Source organism: Protopterus annectens, chromosome 1.part2 (assembly GCF_019279795.1).
Source record: "Protopterus annectens isolate FY-2018-M chromosome 1.part2, PAN1.0, whole genome shotgun sequence".
Classification (NCBI taxonomy): domain Eukaryota; kingdom Metazoa; phylum Chordata; order Ceratodontiformes; family Protopteridae; genus Protopterus; species Protopterus annectens.
Window position 1 is genome coordinate 506,055,938 of NC_056727.1, and position 15,798 is coordinate 506,071,735.

General features: G+C 44.3%; 1 protein-coding gene and 1 long non-coding RNA gene across 3 annotated transcripts in view; one reads left to right on the forward strand and one right to left on the reverse strand.

Moving 5' to 3' along the window:
- LOC122789850 overlaps positions 1-10,379 on the reverse strand; it is a 13,488-nt gene extending 3,109 nt beyond the window's left edge. The window contains exon 1 of one of the 2 annotated variants that reach the window (XR_006362885.1): positions 10,369-10,379. This is a non-coding gene — a long non-coding RNA (uncharacterized LOC122789850). Of the gene's footprint in view, positions 1-9,875; positions 9,888-10,368 lie in introns of those variants that run through there. The other variant, XR_006362884.1, reaches the window with a different exon arrangement.
- NPHP1 (nephrocystin 1) overlaps positions 1-15,798 on the forward strand; it is a 1,368,595-nt gene that overhangs the window by 1,114,788 nt on the left and 238,009 nt on the right. The window lies entirely within an intron of this gene.

Sequence of the window (15,798 nt, forward strand, 5' to 3'; positions counted from 1 at the left end):
TCCTTTCAAACCAATCCTTTCTTTTTACCAAAGGTAGCTACCAAGACCAGTTTAGATCAGAACATTAATCTTCCAGTTTTCTTCCTGAATTTTTCCAGTAAAGGAGAATACATGCTATATTTGTTAGATGTTCATAGATGGTTAGATTTTTGCATCCACTGTATGAAAGAATTCAGAAAATCTGGTCAACTGTTATGTCTTTTTCAGCAAGTAAACTGGGTCATGGAGTTTCTAAGGTTTCTAAGGTCAGTTTGTTAAGGTGGCTCCCTGTTTGCATTACATATGTATACAAAGAAAAAGGATTAGCATTACCTAAACCCATCAAAACTCACACTACTAGGTTTGTGGCAACCTCTACTGCTTTCTTTTCCAGAGCATCTGTTGATGACATTTGTGCAGCTGCCACTTGGTCAACTGTTCATAATGTTATATTCCATTATAAACTGGATTTACTCTTGAGAGGCAGGGTGGCCTTTGGTTCAGCTGCCCTCCAGAATTTCCTTCCATGAAACTAGCCAAGCATTATATTAGCTGGGGACTCTGACTCATCTACTGAGGAACACATCATAGGATCGTCATAGGATCATAGGTGGTTACTAGGCTATTGGCCCTAAGGCCTATACAAGCCTAGCCATGTTATACCCTTGTTTTGTTTTGGGCCAAGATGTAGAGTCTATGTTTGTGTGGTTTCCCATCCAGTTGTCTAGGTTATGCTTCATTGAGGATCTCTGTTTTACATGAATTGGGAGTTTGTTCCAGAGGAGTGGCTATGTCTGGGAGACACAGCTGTCTCTCCAGCATGTCCTGTTAATATCGCAGGTTAGGTTAAGATCCCTAGAGCAAGTGAATCTTGTCCTGTTGGAGTTGTTTATATGTAGCAGCTTCATCAACGCAGGGTCTGAGACTGCTCTGTAGGCCAGACACAAGTCATTTCTATGCAGTCTATATGATACTGAGTAAAGTGATAGGGCCTTTAGTCTGTCCATGTAGATCATGCATTGTAGACCCTAAATTTTCTTGGTGAGAAACGTCTGAAGTCTCTCCATTTGCTGCAGATGTCTGGTGAGGTGCATAGAGAAGGGAACATTGTACCCTATTATTTGCCTGATGAGAGCCGAGTACTTGTAAACAGCTTGTAGATGGAAGAGATGACATCAGATATGAAAGTTATGTACTTACCTTAACAATAGATCTGTGCTGCCTGCTTCTCTCCTTCCTCAACTTCCCGGCTCCGTCCCACGTAGTGTCTGTGCCAACCTCTGCTCCTCCTCCAGACCCCAAGTGTAGGGAACCAATGTTCCAGGACACCCCATTGGGTGTTTACTCTTCTTCCGAGGCATCCCCTGATCACTCAGAGGAGCACCCTCAGAATAAGAAGTGCAAGAGGAAACGCATTGACTCCCCTGAGTCTGTCACTTTTGATACAGACTTAGATGAATTGGAAGGGTCCCCGAGATACCCCTCTGAAAATGTTTCCTTCTCGGACATCCTGGAAATACTTAGGCAGAGTGGAAACTGGAATCCCCTAGCCCCTACCAAGGATGAGTCTGTATTCCTGGATGCTTTCGGTTCCTGACCTTCCACCTCCCGGGTTTCTCCGCCTTTCGACCCACTTATGTCCGTAGTGGCTCGAAAGGCTTGGTCAGCTCCAGACACAGTGGAACCAACTCTGAGGAGACCTAGTAAATTGACCTGGTAAATTTATTACAGCTCCCCAGAATAAGCAATTCCTTTCTAAAGGTGTGCCCATTGATGCCATGGTGGTAGCAGCAGCCATCAAAAAAGAGTTAGCTGAGACCTCTTCATCTGTGCATCCCCCTAACAAGAAGTCTAGTATGATGGACAGGTACGGAAAGCGAATGTTTGCTTCAGCGACCTTATCCATGAGGTCATTGAACTATCTATGTCATTTTACTCGACTTCAAAGGGATCTCCTTAAAGAGCTTGGAGATACCCTTCAAGATCCTACAGCTGAGGGAGCACAAGCCAAAGTTGCTTCCCAGCTAGCGGCGCTTAATTCTGTAGTTAACTCCTCCATGAGGCTCATTTTCTATGCAGCCGATGGAGCGAGTAGATCCGTGGGCACGGGTGTAGCCCTTAGGAGGCATGCGTGGATGCGGCTGTGTCACTTTGCGGAACCCTTTCCAGCATCCTTCACCAATACCCCCTTTGATGGCTCCTTTCTCTTTGGGCCACAGGTGAAAGACACATTGACTAGGTGTGAGCAAGAAGGCAAGACTCTCTCTGCCATGGGAGTCCATTTTTCCATTCCCTCTAGACCTTACCCCAAGGGTCAGAAGAGTGGGAAGATGTGGTTCCATAAATGTCAGGGAGCCTTGCCTGACACATGTAGTGATTTTTCCTCCAGAGGCAGAGGGGGAAACAATAATAATAGATGCCGCCCTTGTGGCAGAGGGGGTCCGCAGAACCAGGGCAACAGAGAAAATTTCTCTGATAAGCCCTTCCAGCATCCCTGAAGGGTTGCCCGGCTGCTCACCTCTGGAGGCAGTTGAGGGAAGACTTTCACTGTACCCAAAAGCCTGGCAAAATTTAACAAAAGACAGATGGGTACAGTCCATTATATCCGGTGGTTACAAAATTTCCTTCCATCAAACCCCCCTTAGAGTCAAAGAAGACCCTTCCAGTTGTTCCACCCAATCTGAAAGAGCAAGCAGTAATAGAAATTTCAAAACTGCTTGAAAAAAGAGCCATCCAGGAAGTCCCCGCAGACCAACACAGATCCGGAACTTACTCAAGGTTCTTTTTGGTACCAAAAAAGACAGGGGACTGGAGAACGATCCTGGGTCTCAGCAGACTAAACAAATCTGTACAAAGAACTAAGTTTCAGATGGTCACGCTACAGTCCATTCTACCCTTCCTGGGTCAGGACAGTTGGATGTGCTCGATAGATCTTCAGGACGTGTACTACCATATCAAGATGGACAGACACTCCAGGAGATTTCTTCTCTTTCAGGTGGGGGCCAGTCATTACCAGTTCAGAGCTCTGCCCTTTGGTCTCACCACAGCCCCCAGGGTGTTCATCAAATGTATGGCAGTAGTCACGGCTCACCTGAAACATCAAGGATTCCAGGTGTTTCCATATCTAGATGACTGGCTCCTCACTGCTACCACCAGGCATCAACTTCTACAAGCGCGGGATTATACAATCACATCCTGCACTCAGCTAGGTACTACAATAAATTTCAAAAAATCTGCCTTGTTGCTCTGTTAATTTATCACTTACATAGGAGCAGACTTAAACACAAGGGATATGTTCGCAAGGTTGCCACTAGAAAGAGTGTCCACAATTCGTCAACAAGTGCAAATTCTAATGCAGAGCAAAAGGATCCAAGTCAGGTATGTCCTTCAAACTCTGGGCTCCATGGCAGCTGCCATTCTTCTACTCCCACTAACGCGCTTCCACATGAAAATTCTTCAGTGGTTTCTTTTCACGCAGTGGTCTTTCCAAGAGCTACCCATGTCTCACATGATCCTGATCACAGAAGCATGCAAAAGACACCTTTCTTGGTGGATGGTCCCCCCATTAGTTACTCAGGGCAGACCTGTCATACAACCCCATCTGGTAGCCACAGTGACGACAAACGCCTCCCTGATAGGGTGGGGGGGGCATTATCTGGGCAGAACAGTCCAAGGCACTTGGCAACCTCATGAGTACCATCTGCACATAAATGTCCTAGAAATGAGAGCCGTGCTCCTAGCATTGCAAGTTCTTCAAGACTCTCTTCCTTTCGGGACCATTGCAATTCAAACAGACAACATGTCAGTGGTGTGGTACATCAACAAGCAGGGCGGAACCAGATCCTACCTCCTGTGTCGAGAGGCACTCAGACTTTGGCAGTGGGCGATTTCCTCCCAACGTTTTCTGATTGCAACACACATCCCTGGGAGATCCAACGTCATAGCGGACAGGCTCAGTAGAGCTATCCTCATGCCTCACAAGTGGTCTCTGAATCAGGAAGTTGTGGATCTTATTTTCCACAAATGGGAACAGCCTTGCTGCAATCTTTTTGCCACCCCCTTCAACAGCAAATGCAGCAACTACTTCTCCCTTCTTCCGCTTCCAGGTCACATACCCAGAGACGCTCTAGTCCACGGTTGGCCTCAGGGACTTCTTTGTACTTTTTCTCCATTTTCCCCTGATATTGAAACTCTTACAGAAAGCAAAATCGTTGGGTTGCAAAATGATCCTCATTGCCCCCTACTGGCCTCGACAGATATGGTTCCCGTTCTTGCACCATTACCTTCTCGATCAGCCCTGGACTCTGGACCCAATTCCAGATCTCCTGATTCATCAGTCAGGTGGGTTGCATCAATCCCTCCAAACTCTCCAGCTGACAACTTGGTTGCTACACTTCCAACCTTAGCCAGGCTTTCCAGCATTTCCCCAGCAGTCCGTGAGATTATCGTCTCCTCTCATAAGTCTACAACGAGAAAAGTTATGCTAGCAAATGGAAACGTTTTTCTTGTTGGGCTGAGTCTAGGAATGTTGATCCCTTCTCAGCCCCAGTCCACGAAATTCTGGAATTCCTGGCACAACTGTTTCACTCCGGGGCCGCTTCTGCTACGATTAGGGAACAATTAGCGGCCATTTCTAATTTTCATATTGGTTTGTCAAATGCGAACATTATGTCTCATAAGCTCTGTAAAGCTTTTTTGAGAGGAACATCTCTTCTTAGACCTCCAGTGAGAGATCCTCCTCCTCCTTGGGACTTTAATTTAGTCCTAACTTCCTTAATTCTGCCTCCTTTTGAACCAGCAGCATCCTGCTCCATCAAGTTTCTATCTTGGAAGACGCTTTTTCTGGTAGCTATCACTTCAGCTAGGCATGTCTCAGAACTTCAAGCACTATGTGTTCGTTCTCCCTACCTGGTGTTTCACAAGGACAGAGTTGCTCTGAGGACTAATCCTTCGTTTCTTTCTAAAGTCAGAAAATAATTTAAACCAATCTATAGATCTCCCTGTGCTCTTCCCAAATCATAGCAACAAAGCAGAGTACAAACTTCACCAATTGGACGTTCATAGACAATTGCGTTTTTACCTTCACAGAACTAAAGAAATAAGAAATTCAGACCAATTATTCCTTTCTTATGCCTTAAACAAACAAGGTCTCCCAGTTTCCAAGGTGACCTTATCTAGATGGTTGTCCCACACTATTACTTTTATTTACCAGTTAAGGAACAAAGAGTTACCAGTTAAACCGAAAGGTCATTCTACTAGGGTGTAGTCACCTCTGTAGCCTTTCATTCTAGGTTGCCCATGGATTCCATCTGTGCAACTGCCATGTGGGCAAACCCTCATATGTTTATTTCTCATTACAGGGTGGATATGGTCTCTTGGAGCAGAGCTGACTTTGGTTCCACTGTTCTGAAGAGTCTGTTCTACTGAGCCACCCAGGGTGTTAGGTGCTAGGGACGCTGTCCCAAACAGCAAGATTGAAGGCGAGATAGGCAACTTAACATTAAGAAGTTATGTACCTACCAAACATTCCATGTTAGTTGTCTTCATCTCACCTTCTTTCTTGCGTCCCTTCCTCCGTCCCCCATCCTAGTAGATTGAGAGGAGTTCCTTTTTTAACTGGCTGAGTATTCTTTTATTGTTATTCTTCTGGCCAGGTCTTCCTAACCTATTCTAGATATTAGAATGCATGGAACAACCAGTTTTTTGATAACTGGTTTCTCTCTTATTATGTCTGGATTAGTTATTTCAAACGAGATCTGGGTAGCTATCGCTAGGCATCATGGGATAAGGGGTAGCCTCGAGCCAGTAAACAGCTCTCGAGCTATTGAAGATGGCCGAGTTGGAGCCGAGGATCGGCTCTGATCCCAAACAGCAAGAAAGAAGGTGAGATGAAGACAACTAACATGGAATGTTATGGTAGGTACATAACTTCTTATTCCTTTATTCTGGTTTGACCAGACTGACCTATTCTGAAGGTCCTTCAAGTGCTCATTTTAGCTCAAGATCAGCTTTTGAGCATTCATTTTACCTTTACCTTTAGATAAGCCTGTTATGCCATTATTATTGTTATTATTATTATTACTACCATTATGGGGTTGTCTGCATTCTTGGGCAAACACAGTGTAAGGTAATGCTGGGTTTTGCAGGGGGTTTTAGGTAAGGGAAGAAGGCTGAGCTTGGGATCCAAGGTCAGAGCTGAAGACCCATCTGTTGAAGGACGGAAGCATACAGCACAGATCTATCATCATGATAACTGAATAACTTGTTTATTGCTCACTAGTGCCATGGGAGTGAATTGGTAGCCTTTGGGGACGTTTGTCTCTCTAACTAGTGCATTTTGTCAAGACTTGCATTGGTGTGGACTTATGAACGTCACAGAACACTGGATTTACAAACAAAAATGTGTGCCAGATTCTGATTTAGAGAGAAATATTGCCCAACCAAGAAAAGTTATATTAACTGATGCAATAAAAATATATCTTTTTTTCTGTGAAGATCAGTTCATACTGCTTTTGAAGGGCAAAAACTCTTCTCCATTTGTACGTAATGTATTTTAAAAACTTATTTTCCTGAAAGTGATTGTTGTCACATTTTCATTACCCTCATTCTGAAATAGTGTTCAGTTTTTCTTGTTTAGAACTATTTCCATCCTTTTATCATTTTGACGGATTCTTTAGTACTTCATTAAATTTTGTAAGAAGCCAACAATAGTTTATGTAGTTATTCTTTAATTCAAAATGTATTTGCTATGGTACCAGTTATAGGTGGCTATATTTATTTTATAGTTTACAGCTGGATTTGTGTAGTACCATATGTACAGCTAAAATATTAGTTAACTGTAGTTCTTGCTGCAGTTTTCCCTGGGTACTTTTATTTCCAAGGAGTCAGAGTTATAACTGATGCTTAAGACTAACTAAGCATTGAGGCTTTATAGCACTTGGTGCTTTAGTTTGGTTCCCAGATGGGCTGCCTTCTGTATATCATTTGCATGCCCACCATGCATTCACATGGGTTTTCATCCAAAGTGTCAAAAATATGGGCAGATCAGTTTTCATTGATCTGGATTATCCCTAGGCTTATATGTGTCCTGGATTGGAATGCTGTTTGGTCCAGGATTGGTTCTTGCCTTGTATTTATTATTTGCCTGGACAGACTGTAGCTTTCTTTGACCCTGAATTGTATAAAGTCATCAGTGATTTTTTTTCTTATAATTTCTTCATAAAATCCAACGTAAACATTAGAAATGCATTACCTTATCACATAATAATCAGCGATTCTCAAAACCATTAGATCTAACTTTCAAACCTTCCTTATTGGTTTCTGTCATTGGGATTATCCTTTCCACACCCAGAATTTAGCATCTTTTTCTGAAAAATCCCCCATGCATGCATGCCTGTTACAGCACAAAATGTGATGTCATGTATTGCTGACATAACTGTTCTCATCCCTTCTACCCTCCAGTTTTTCCTGCTGCTTACACAGTTTGGAATTTAATCATTGCTATATTCAAAGTTCCTCCGCTCACATGTGCCCAGCCCACCTTTTTGAGTTTTTGTTGCTGGATGAAACTTAAAAAATCGTACATGAGAAGGGGTAAGGTGGTCCTTCATGGCACAGGTGGCAGGATCCTTCTTGATGCCCAGTAGGCATGCTATATTTTTTACTTAGAATGTCATTCCGAGAACTGGCTTGGTTTTGGCCACCAAAGATAAAAGTTTGCCTATTGCGAGACTTCGTGTCCTAGCACTGACAGACATCATCCTTGATTTCTGAGGGCTGTATTCTGTGCCTGTCTGTAATTTTGATGATAGACAGCGGCCCTGAGAGAGACATGTCACTGACTGCCAGTCTGGGAGTGTGCATCCCAACTTCCTTGTGCTACATATCCTCTACTTGAGCAACCTAGTCCTGGCTCTGTCCTGCTTAGTTGCATGGAGCTGCCCCTCAAATCATCACATCATGGATCAGGAGTACTTGGGCTCAAGGCTTGTCCCTGAGGACTTCTCTCAGCCCCAGCAAGGTTGATCTGTTTTTGCTGAGGAAGCAGCATCAGATAAGCCTGCACCAAGGTCCATGGCTCAGGCATGAAATATCAGAAAGTTGTTTACATGTGGTTGCACATGCAGAATTTTACTCTCTGTTTCTAGACCCAACAACAAACCTTTCCCTTTTACATGATGACTTTGGTATGCATTTGGTCATGCATGTCTTAACCTGCCTGAGACTTTACCTATGCTTATCACATCTTTGTGTGAGTTCTTGCATCATTTTTCTTTTACATGGCTACTGAAAGATACTGGGTTTCTTCCCTTTTGACTACCATGAGGAGTGTCTTTATGACATAGTCCTTGCTGAGATGGGCAAGGTTTGTGAACCTCCACTTCCTGGTTCCTTGAGCCCCTCAGCAGATGGCCTGTTTTTTCATGGAGTCTTTGTAGCTCATGAAGTCTTGCATAATCTAGATTCCACATGGAGTTCATAGATGTTGGACTTCCTTGTTATAGTTGCATTGGGTTCCAACTTTGAGGATTTTATTTGAAAGCCTGGAAGCACTCTTACACTACTCCTTTAGCCTCCGGGAAAGACACTGCCAAGTATCTGCTCTCAAGTGATTTGTTATCCAAGTTTCCCATGGTTGACAGGTTCCCAGAAAACAGCATTTGTTTCTTCTTATCATTTGACAGAAATTTTAAAGAGTGGTAGAGGTATGGCAAGAACATATATTCATCTGCTACATTGTGGCTTAGGATTCTCAAAGTTGTATGTTATCTGTATACATTCTAGTTCTTCCTGGTAAAATCAGTACTGGGAAAGCTTGGTCTGGGCTGAGGGAAAACTGTTACCATGGACTGTCTATAGATGCTTACATAGGTTTCATGGTAACTCCTGGCCATCTGGATTCAGATGATGCTATGGCTAGGGATGTCCTTCAAGGATGCATCTGCAGTCATAACATATGGGTTGTCCTGTCTCAGGCAGCCCTTCGGTCGGCCGGATTCCAAAGTCTGGGTCTGGCCTCGGCTGATGTCGCACTTTCCCCGACATCAGAGCTTCTGGGGTATAAAGGCATCAGCCGACGCCATTTTCCTCAGTCTTTCTTGCCGCGCGGTGCCCGAAGCAGAAGCTGTTCGCAAGTGCCGGTCGGTCAGATCCAGAGATTTCAGCTACCGAAGACTTCTAAAAAAGCTAAGTACCCCGTTGGGGACTCTTTCTTGCCTCAGCTGATGTCAGACAAAGTAAATAATTGTTTAACTTGTGGGAAACAAATACCTCATAAGGATTTCCATTCTTACTGCCTTCGTTGCTTAGGCCCAGACCACGACGTAGCAGCTTGTTTAGCCTATGCCTCCTTCAACCGACAGACTCTTAGACGTCGGTCGGAGTTTGCAGAAGAGTTTTTTGGATCCGCTTTTGCATATAAAATGCCGTCGGAGACTCCGACTACACATTTAGCCAAAAAACGCAAGGAAAAGGACCGACACTCGCGGCCCGCGATTACGGCTGAAACCACGGTTAGGCCTACCGCGAGTGTCTCAGTTCCGGCTGAAACCGAGTCCTCGGTTCTTACTTCTGCCGAAATCATACCTCCGACAACCGAGGCCAGAGAGGCCCCGGCTGCGTCGGCTACCGAAATCCCTACCGAAGAAGCAAGCGCACAAGAATTGTCCGACACCATTCCATTGGACATTTCTACACCTGCACATGGGGCAGCTAGGCCCCCTGCTTCTATGTCTATTAAGGCCTTCTCCAGAGCTAAAGCAGCTAAAATTTTAAAAGCCTTACCTGCAAAAGCTACTTCTCAGAGACCTTCCTCAAGTTCTCAGATTCTCAGCCTTGCTGAGGACCTTATATCCATGATTAGGGGTTCCCAACCTCACCCAGACAGGGCCTCCCACCCTCCTCCTGACAAAAGGCCTAGGACTGAACCCCCTGAACCTCTCTCCTCAGATTACTCCCCGGATGGATCAGATTTATCAGACCATCAGGAAGGGCCATATTCTCCTTATGAGGATTCAGATGCAGAAGACTCAATTCCTTCTGCCTCCCCTCCTGAAGAATTTTCCTTTGGGGAAACTTTGCATTCAATGAGGGAACAATTTCAATGGCAGGGTCAGGATTTCTCTGATTCTAGAAAAAGATTAAGAACTTTTTTACACTTACCACAGCATAGGCCTTTAGCCATACCACCTGTGCTAACTGTAGTTGATGATGCATATAATGATGTCAGTCTTGCCCCTGACTCTCTTCCCCCAGCCCCTGCCAAACCTGACAGATATTACAGGGTCCCGGATTCTCACTTCCATTTGTATAAAGCCCATGCTGCAGACCCAGAAACTATATCTCAGGGCCCAAAAGGTGTTGCAGCTGCCACTGCCAAAAAACCCCTACCCTCTGAAAGAGAGTCAAGAGCACTAGAGAGATGGGGAAAAAAGGTTTATACATCTGCTACTCTTTCTGCCAGGGCATTAAACTGTCAATTCCACATGATACAGTACCAGGAATATTTGTTAGATCAGCTGAATAAAAAGCTTTCTTCTACTGAACCTTTAGACCGAAAGTCCCTTCAGGATTTGGTACACAACTCTCAGCAGGTCAGTAATCATTTCTTAAAATGTGGCTATGATGCACTGGAGGCTTCATTTAGATCAGCTATGACTGGGGCAGTAATTCGAAGACATGCCTGGCTAAAAGAGCAATCCTTGCCAGACCATGTCAAGGCTAAACTCCTAGATGCTCCAATGGAGAAACAAAGTTTATTTGGCTCCCCTGCACAGGAGATCCTAAAGAAAGTGGAAGAAAAAGCAAAATCTGTGCAAACAGTAAAGGATTTTCTGCAGGTTCAACCTCCGAGGTTCAGCAGAAACTGGCCTTCAAAGAATTGGTCCTTTCCAGACACCTCCAGAGCACAGAGGGCAGGAATAGAGCCCCTAGAGGCAGAGGTCAACCAAAGGGCGCCTACAGAGGCCGCCAGTGGCAGCCTGCCAACCAGAGGAGTAGTGCCACAGCTGCAACTACAACCACTTCCACAGGACAGACACAATGACTTGACTCTGATTCCGCCTACCAGGGAACAACTGGAAGCACCCTTGGGCGGAAAGCTGTCTTTATTCTCGAAAAACTGGTATTGCATTACAAAAGACAAATGGACATTGCAAACAATAGACAAAGGATACAGGTTTCACTTCCACACTTTTCCAAAAAGGAGCGGAATCCCAAACCTTCCACGAAACCAGAAGCCAGAGGCTTTAAGACAAATCCACAATTTACTTCAAATGAAAGCTATAGAAAGGGTACCATCTATGGAACAAGGCCAAGGATTTTATTCCAGACTATTCCTTGTACCAAGAAAAGAAAATCAATGGAGGCCTATTCTCGACTTGTCCGCACTCAACACATATCTCATTGTGCCAAAATTCAAGATGCTGACCCTACAGCAACTTCTTCCCATGTTGGGCAAGGAGTCTTGGCTGGTGACTCTAGATCTCAAGGAGGCATACCTGCACGTCCCTATACGACCAGATTGCAGAAGACACCTCAGATTTCTTGCAGGATCAGAGCATTATCAATTATCAGCATTGCCCTTTGGCTTATCTACTGCACCCAGAGTATTCACGAAATGCCTGGCATCAGTAAGTGCACATTGCAGGCTTCAGGGAATTCAAATCTATCCATACCTGGACGACTGCCTACTACAAGCGGACAACAAGACAAAACTAATAAAGGATTTGGCCTATGTCATGCACCTGTTACAGGCCTTGGGATACACAGTCAACATCCAGAAGTCAAGACTAGTGCCATCCCAAAGGATAACATTTTTGGGTGCGGATCTGGACACAGTGACTCAGATGGCTTTTCTCACAGAAGAAAAACAAAAGCAACTCCCAGTCTACTTCATGGCTTTGACAAGACAAACTCAGCTCTCTGCAAGGAAAGTCCTGCAGGCCCTGGGTTACATGGCATCCTGCATAATCTTGATCCCGCATGCCAGGCTACATATGAGAAAATTACAATGGTACCTAAGGAATGTATGGTCTCAACACAGGCACAGTCTAGAAACCATGATACCAACCATTCCATGCCTGAAAAAGGAATTCCTGTGGTGGGCTCAGGCCTGCCAGTCCAACAGAGGGTTGCCTTTCAACAAACCACAACCAAGGCAGACCATCACCACGGACGCCTCAGACCTAGGATGGGGAGCACACATGGAGGACAAGTGTATCCAAGGCCTATAGTCTCAGGACCAGCTGAACTTGCACATAAACCTAAAGGAGATGCTGGCAGTGAAACATGCAATCGAGACATTCAAATCATTCCTCCAGCAAGGACATCTGCTGATAAGGACAGACAACACCACAGTCATGTGGTACATAAACAAACAGGGAGGCACGCATTCCTACCCTCTATGCCGGATGGCAATGGATATGTGGAACCTAGGCCTGAATCTCAACATCCAGCTGCAGGCCAAATTCGTACCAGGAAAAGAGAATTCATTAGCAGACAGCTTAAGCAGAACTACCACGGATGCTCACGAATGGATGCTGCATCCAGACATCTTCAAAATCATAACAAGCAAATGGGGAATGCCAGAGATAGACCTGTTAGCCTCCCACTCAACCACCAACTGAAGAAATTCTGCTCAAGAGTATACCACCCACAAGCCTGGAGGGTGGACTCTCTCTCTTTCAGCTGGAATGCCCTAACAGTGTATGCTTTTCCACCTCTCCCATTGATGTACAAAGTTCTACTGAAGATCAGGGAGGAACAGCCAAAGGCGATACTAATAGCTCCAGACTGGCCAAGGCAACACTGGTACCCGCTACTGAGAAGCATGTCTCGGGCGAACTCATGGCCTCTGCCACTATGGCCTCTTCTTCTAACGCAGAACAACTTCAAGACCCTGCATCCAAACTTGAAAACACTGCAGCTAACTGCCTGGAAAATTGCTTAAAACAAAACAAAACTGTTTTATCTCAGAGGGTCTAGGACATTATCCTGGAGGCTCGCAGACCCTCCACAAGGAAGGCATACTCAGCTAAATGGAAGAGATTCCTCATTTGGAGCGCATCAAAGGGTACAAATATCACACTGGCAAACCTAGCACACATCCTAGAATATTCAGCAGAACTGTTCCACAATGGCCTGTCCTATTCTTCCATTAAGATTCATGCTTCAGCAATTTCAGCAGAGTACAACATGGATCATCCTATCTTCTCTCACCCTCTCCTCAGACAATTTTTAAGAGGGATCAAAAATGTAAAACCTCCAAGGAGACCCCCTCTGCCTACATGGGATCACAATTTTGTGCTGGAAAACTTAACATTACCCCTTTTTGAACCAGCAGCATCAGCAGACTTACAGTTCTTATCTTGGAAAACTGCTTTCCTTCTGGCAATCACTTCAGCAAGAAGAGTATCCGAGTTACAGGCACTAATGGCAGTGCAGCCTTCTGTATATCATTTGCATGCCCACCATGCATTCACATGGGTTTTCATCCAAAGTGTCAAAAATATGGGCAGATCAGTTTTCATTGATCTGGATTATCCCTAGGCTTATACGTGTCCTGGATTGGAATGCTGTTTGGTCCAGGATTGGTTCTTGCCTTGTATTTATTATTTGCCTGGACAGACTGTAGCTTTCTTTGACCCAGAATTGTATAAAGTCATCAGTGATTTTTTTTCTTATAATTTCTTCATAAAATCCAAAGTAAACATTAGAAATGCATTACCTTATCACATAATAATCAGCGATTCTCAAAACCATTAGATCTAACTTTCAAACCTTCCTTATTGGTTTCTGTCATTGGGATTATCCTTTCCACACCCAGAATTTAGCATCTTTTTCTGAAAAATCCCCCATGCATGCATGCCTGTTACAGCACAAAATGTGATGTCATGTATTGCTGACATAACTGTTCTCATCCCTTCTACCCTCCAGTTTTTCCTGCTGCTTACACAGTTTGGAATTTAATCATTGCTATATTCAAAGTTCCTCCACTCACATGTGCCCAGCCCACCTTTTTGAGTTTTTGTTGCTGGATGAAACTTAAAAAAATCGTACATTAGAAGGGGTAAGGTGGTCCTTCATGGCACAGGTGGCAGGATCCTTCTTGATGCAAAGTAGGCATGCTATATTTTTTACTTAGAATGTCATTCCGAGAACTAGCTTGGTTTTGGCCACCAAAGATAAAAGTTTGCCTATTGCGAGACTTCGTGTCTTAGCACTGACAGACATCATCCTTGATTTCTGAGGGTTGTATTCTGTGCCTGTCTGTAATTTTGATGATAGACAGCGGCCCTGAGAGAGACATGTCACTGACTGCCAGTCTGGGAGTGTGCATCCCAACTTCCTTGTGCTACATATCCTCTACTTGATCAACCTAGTCCTGGCTCTGTCCTGCTTAGTTGCATGGAGCTGCCCCTCAAATCATCACATCATGGATCAGGAGTACTTGGGGTCAAGGCTTGTCCCTGAGGACTTCTCTCAGCCCCAGCAAGGTTGATCTGTTTTTGCTGAGGAAGCAGCATCAGATAAGCCTACACCAAGGTCAATGGCTCAGGCATGAAATATCAGAAAGTTGTTTACATGTGGTTGCACATGCAGAATTTTACTCTCTGTTTCTAGACCCAACGACAAACCTTTCCCTTTTACATGATGACTTTGGTATGCATTTGGTCATGCATGTCTTAACCCGCCTGAGACTTTACCTATGCTTATCACATCTTTGTGTGAGTTCTTGCATCATTTTTCTTTTACATGGCTACTGAAAGATACTGGGTTTCTTCCCTTTTGACTACCATGAGGAGTGTCTTTATGACATAGTCCTTGCTGAGATGGGCAAGGTTTGTGAACCTCCACTTCCTGGTTCCTTGAGCCCCTCAGCAGATGGTCTGTTTTTTCATGGAGTCTTTGTAGCTCGTGAAGTCTTGCATAATCTAGATTTCTCATGAAGTTCATAGATGTTGGACTTCCTTGTTATAGTTGCATTGGGTTCCAACTTTGAGGATTTTATTTGAAAGCCTGGAAGCACTCTTACACTACTCCTTTAGCCTCCAGGAAAGACACTGCCAAGTATCTGCTCTCAAGTGATTTGTTATCCAAGTTTCCCATGGCTGACAGGTTCCCAGAAAACAGCATTTGTTTCTTCTTATCATTTGACAGAAATTTTAAAGAGTGGTAGAGGTATGGCAAGAACATATATTCATCTGCTACATTGTGGCTTAGGATTCTCAAAGTTGTATGTCATCTGTATACATTCTAGTTCTTCCTGGTAGAATCAGTACTGGGAAAGCTTGGTCTGGGCTGAGGGAAAACTGTTACCATGGACTGTCTACAGATGCTTACATAGGTTTCATGGTAAATCCTGGCCATCTGGATTCAGATGATGCTATGGCTAGGGTTGCAGACTGCTGTTTGTCTATGTCCTTCATAGAATAGAATAGAATAAAATATCAGAAGTCATCTTTCCTTGAGGATGGGCTCAACTACTTTCTTCTAGATTATCTCACCAAGAAAAAAGCATTCTTTGGCCAGGGCTTGAAAGATGTGGTCATCGGCATCCTTGAAGGTAGCAAGACTCTATCTCAACCTACTCTTTCAAAAAAAAAAAAACTCTGTTATCACTGTAGGCACCTAATCAAGCAAACTCTGCCAGCCCCCTCATATATGGGGTATTTCAGCCAGTATCCTTACTATGGCCAAGTCTCCAATGTGAGATAGTTATGGAGGTGACTCTTCTGGTTTATCTTGCTGGAAGAACCATCCATTAGGGGTTAGTTGAACGGGGGTTTCATTGTATTGGTCTTCCTCTGTTCTGTCAGT